General features: G+C 40.3%; 1 long non-coding RNA gene across 1 annotated transcript; it reads left to right on the plus strand.

The window, feature by feature from the left end:
* The first annotated feature begins 1,277 nt into the window (after positions 1-1,277).
* LOC121813949 lies at positions 1,278-2,599 on the plus strand. Its single transcript, XR_006053982.1, has 4 exons — positions 1,278-1,438; positions 1,597-1,795; positions 1,976-2,252; positions 2,355-2,599. It is a non-coding gene; the product is annotated as an uncharacterized LOC121813949 (long non-coding RNA).
* The last annotated feature ends 3,077 nt before the right edge of the window (positions 2,600-5,676 follow it).

The raw sequence follows: 5,676 nt of genomic DNA on the forward strand, positions 1-5,676 counted from the left end.
TGTTTGGGAGGGATGGTTATATTGTGTATCTGGAATGAATTTTAGGTCTCTACGTCCATCCCATGGGGAATGGGAGCAGTAACAAAGGTGTTGCGTTTATATTTTTGTTGAGCGTTTATATTTTTGTTGAGTGTATATATATAATATGTGTGTATATAATATTTTGAAAAAAAATACAACTCTATCATATCTACCCTATATATAGTTTTAAAAATTTATTTCAATTGAAGATAAATGTACCATACTGCTGCAGATACATTATCCCAAACTTTATCAATATCTGTCAGACATTTTCATTTACTTTAGTCAGCAACTCTCTCAGCTTTTTTCATTTTCGTCTTGTAACAGACAACAGACTCTTCTACACTGGCCCCAGTATGCAGTGCATGCGCCTGGTAGTCAGAGGAGGAGAAGAAGAAGTCAGTTTTGGTGGAATGCCACAATAACCCTGCTACCGGGAACCACAGTGGTGTCAAAAGTACCCGAAACAGGGTTGTTGCTGGCTATTACTGACCAACATTGAACCAGGACATCGGTCAATGGGTATGGCCTTATTTCAGTTAAAAAGATAAAGAACCTTGTCTTTACTTACACACTTACATTTCAACATTAGTTTCTGTGTGTGTGTGTGTGTGTGTGTGTGTGTTTGTGTGTCTGTTTTTTGTTTGTTTTTTTAAATTGTTATCAATTTACATCAACTGGTTTTACGGTATCCTTGAAATATTTTTTGGGATACATCTTTCAGGTCAGATGCTGTCATCGCTGCCAGATGAATGACCTAATCAAGACTATGGCACCAGCATTACATCCCATCAAGGTACATCTTAAGGTCTGTTCAACAATTTCATTTTCATGCTAATAAGCTTTTGTGCTGCAGGGTAGCTTTAAATTTTAATTTGATAAGTTCTGTGACCTGCAAGTAAAAGAACCTTGGGAGGTGCTGGGCATGGATTTAATTGGACCACTCCCGGAAACACGTCTAGGGGAACCCATATGTCCTGACAATGACCGATCTGTATACTAAGTGGGTGATTGCAGAACCTCTTAAGTCCAAGACTGCAGCTGAGGTCTCTGCCATCATGATCTCTAAGTTTTACACGTTTGTCATGGTCAGGAAAATCATCACTAGAAAGGAGTTTGTGAACCAGGTAAAACTTTTGAAAGTGTTATTCATACCTTGATATGATATGATATGATATGATGTATTTAGGCCAAGTCTGCTCATGTCGCTGCAGCTCAACAACAGCATTTTCAGCATGCTGAATATTAAACATGCGAAATCAGTCATGCTTGTTTATCTATGCTACAATAAAACTCAAAGGATGAGAGGACCAACCAGAACATTAAGCGTGCTCTCAGAAAGTACGTCAACCAGAACCATGATGACTGGGATGTTCACCTTGCTGCTGTGGTGTATGGCATCAACACTGCAAAGCAGGTATTCCTGTTTTGACATATTGTATTCCTTTTAAGATGCTTTATAGTGTTGCATCATTTTAAGAATGTGTTTTTAAACTTAGGTTTTTAAAAAAAAAAAAAAAAGCTATTGACAAGTGCAAGAGAAAGTGAAATAATGGAGAGATTTTGTGTGATCAGGACTCCACCCGCCACAGTCCCTATTTCCTGCTCTTCTATCGACATCCACGTCTTCCTGCTGTGATGAATGGCTGTTCCATGGATGATGACTTTGAGGTTGCAAATCCTGAAGAGGACATCGACACAAGAGTTGAGGAAATGACAGTTCTGAATGAAACGATCTGTACATTTGAAGGGGGATGGCTGACAGGGAAAGGAGGTTTGTTGAGGAAAAAGGGAAAATGTGGTTGATAACATTCTCATTTTTATTGTGTATTCAACACTTTTTCTGCTGTAGTAAATAGCTTTTCTATATTTACAGATTGAGCATTTCCACGGCAACTTGGTGAATAATAGATATTTTTCTTTCTCACTCTGCATTTTGTGTAATTTTTTTTAGGTTCTTTGCAACATCGAGAGGGCACAGGACACCCAGAAGAAGACCTTTGGAACATGGAAAAGGAAGCAGGTAAGACAGTGTGTTGTTCAAGCAGGTGATGATGTTCTTTTGTCAGGTGATCCAAAGAGACGACGCACTGGAGATGCATTATTGAGCCAACACCAAGGACCGTACACTGTGGCCAGCATCACGCCAAAGGGGGTGGCCACTATTGTGAAGGGAGCAACTTGCCAGAAGGTAAACGTGTCCAGGCTGAGAAACTACCACAGATCAAAAAGTAAGAGTATGGCATGCAATAAGTAGTTGCAATTACATTTTGATTTAATGTTAAAAATTGATTAAAGTTTGTATGTCATGCCACATATTTGCATATTATCAGATCCACCAAATGAAAGGAAGTTTCTCCTGGACCACTCATATGGGACTCTGGAATGGCAGATTGATCATCAGTATGCCAGTCCAGGAGCAAAGTGGCAGAAAGACTTGGACCCTCTTCAGTCCAGTCTGGTAAGGCGCATTTCTGTGCAGTCACGTTAAATATTTGATGATGAATGAGGTGATACAGTTTATTAAATTTTAATGAAATGTGCAGATTGTTGCGGTGGAGTTCAATAAACTCAGCCGATTTACTCAGGAACAAATAAAATACTGAAAAAAGCCAAACAATAACATTTTTAAGTTATCTAAGTGACTTATATATCATGTTTAACCTGAGTAGCGAAAGACGGCGGTGGGTTTGAAAACGATTTGCCCAGAGTCCGGTGTTCTCACCAGCTCTAGTGAGGCTTGAACCCCAGCTCGCTATCGAGCTGGTGGGTAATAAGACATCTCCGAAAACGTCGGTGCGCTTTTGAAAATATGTGGTGTCTTGATAAACTGAGCAGATATTTGAGGTTTACACAGCTACATTCTCGCCTGAAAACACGTTAAATGTTTATTTTATGACCCAGAAAGAATAATAAGAGTAATATTAAAACTAACTAGCTGCCGCCATTGTTGGAAACTGAGCTGGGCTGCGCTATGAATTCTGGGACACAGCTTCTTCTTCTTCGGGGTTTAACGGCAGCTGGCATCCTTGTACATGCAGTGCTGCCATCTTCTGTTTCAGTCCGTTATTACACTCTTAAATCCTACTACTTATTCCTGCGTCTTTTGGGATCTTACAAAGCTTCAAACGACGCGTCGACTATTAAATTAGTCGTCGACTATCGTGACTAGTCGACTAATCGTGGCAGCCCTACCACTGGCCAGGTGTATAGTCATGCATCAAGAACAACAAGGCAAATGATCAGAGAGAAGATGAGAAGAAAAAAAAAAAAAAAGAGTTACTTTGCTTTGCTTTGACAGTCCCATGTCCGGTGTGCATCATGTTCAGGTTTCTTTGACTGTTTTGTTAGTTACATCATGTTCAGCCGTGTTGCCTTCTGTGGTTTGTTCCCTCTTTGTGTGTATTTATGCCTGTGTCTCTCTCTGTCCTGCGCCGTGATCTCCCTCATTCTCCAGCTGTGTGTTTTTCTTGCTAGTTTAAGTTTCTAGTCTGCCCCTGTTTGGTTTTTGGATTACTACATCCAGCAATAAAGCTGTGTTTTTGAGTTACGTTCTGCCTATGAGTCTGCATTTTGGGTTTAATCTTTCCTTCTTCGCACTGCTGCAAAACTATACTCAACTCTTATAATAATTCTATTTTATCAGCTGCCAACCACAACCGTGTGGGCGGGACAAGGTTGTGGTTGGTTTACAGTTAAATGGTATTCTTCTACCTTGGGATGGGTATCGTTTAGGTTTTATCCGATACCAGTACCAAACCGGTACTTTTGAAACGGTGCCGGTGCTTAAACGGTGCTCAAACCGGTGCTTAAAGAATGGAGAACACAAAATTGGTCCAAAAACCTCTCATGTTCAGCTGTTTTTTTGTAAAAAGATAACAATGTTAGCCTTTTCTGCAGCTATAGGGCATATATGGTATCACTCTTGGCTGGAAGCAGTGCTTAAACAATGGAAAAAACACAAACTTTGTCCAAAAACCTCTCATGTTTAACTGTTTTCCACTTTTTCTTTGGTCATTTTAGCCTTTTTGGCCAGGGTGAAGGGAGTATCTGCCATCAAACAAGAAGACAGCCGCATGTAGCTATGATGATGTTTGCTAGTTCACCTTACATGCATTAATGTAATAACGTGGTTAGCCTACTCAACGTAAATTACAAACGAACAACATTAAGCTACTCGGCTGCTGCTGCATCATCATCCTCATCATTTCTGCTACACTGGCAGGGCTAGGGGCCAGGACTTTCTCTTCGTGTTTTTGGGGGATGTTGCTCGGGTCCGATAACAGGCAACCCACCCGCAGTAGATGTGCTCGGTGTGAGGTCTCGCAGCAAGCTATCAAATACGGCGCATTTCTTAGCTATGCGTCACCCAGGTGTTTCATCGGATTTGAGGTGTTACCTCCTTTGACAGTATCACAGTATCAGCTTAAAGCACTTGTTGCAGGCTGCTGAGTTTGCATCTTTTGCTGTGAAGTACAGCCAGACTTTTGACTCTTCACCTTGGGCATTATTAATCTGTAGCTCTGCACTAAAAGAACGTACGTACCTGGGCCCGCCTACTATCCTTGGAAAGGTAAAATGATTGGCTAGAATTCAAAGTGTATCACAGCTCAGGGGAAAAAAAACACCGAAATAAAGCACCGAAATGTGCGCTGCTTTTCGGTCTGGTTACTACCGTTTATGTCAGAACCGATACCGGTACCCTTCCCTACTTCTACCTCTGGATTAGCCCCAACAGTGTTCACTGGTCCTGGTCCACAGGTCCTGAGAGAGTTTATTGGTTTTAACAATCATGAGGTGTTTACATCTGTTTAAGTGTACAATGAAAAAACTCAAAGAGTAAATGTAGCTTTAAATGAGCGTCTTCACTTAAACAACAGCTAATGAAAAAAGAAATCAGCAAAAACATGAGCGGAGTGAGTTAGCCTCAATGTGGGACTCATAAAAATAATATATACTGTTAAGCTTTTTTTATGCTGTCTGAGATTATCATAATGGTGTAAACACATTGAGTAATTTGAATATTTCTTTTGCCATGATATTGCTGTATATGTAATCACAAGAGTGTAGAAATTTCTAAAAAACATATTGAATGCTTGTTATCTAAAGTCTGATTTCATTTAAAATCTAATGTAGGCAGTACCTAAGCAAGAAATGGCGTAACGCGTTGAGTAACGCTCTGTAATGGACTATTTTTTCAATAACGAGTTAAAGTAGGATTACTATTGCAAAAGGTACTAGTTGACTGTACTTCCGTAGACTCTGCTGTTCCACTGCGTTACTAAACGTGATTTTTTTTTTCGAAGTTCCACCCCGTAACGTAAACAGTGCGCCGTTATAAACGTATGTTTCAGTATCAAATAGATAAATGATCGACAAGTGCGGAGAGTATGAGCGCTGCAAGCGTTTAAAGCTGACGACGACTTACTTATTTATTCCATAAAATGACAAAACATTGGTCATGAATGTGGGAAAAATTCTTTATCAGCTAAAACCCAACTCGGCAGAACCGAACGTTCGCGTTACTAGTAATGCGATATCTGACCGCGGCACACTCGCAAAACTCGCCTCCCTCCGCCCTGCTTACGAGTGAAAATGAGCAAGGACGCGAATCTTGACTTATTTATTCTTTGCCTGGTTTTATATCTCTCTCTA

The sequence above is a fragment of the Haplochromis burtoni genome, unplaced genomic scaffold (assembly GCF_018398535.1).
Source record: "Haplochromis burtoni strain Fernald_Lab_line unplaced genomic scaffold, NCSU_Asbu1 Contig_3791, whole genome shotgun sequence".
Taxonomy (NCBI): domain Eukaryota; kingdom Metazoa; phylum Chordata; class Actinopteri; order Cichliformes; family Cichlidae; genus Haplochromis; species Haplochromis burtoni.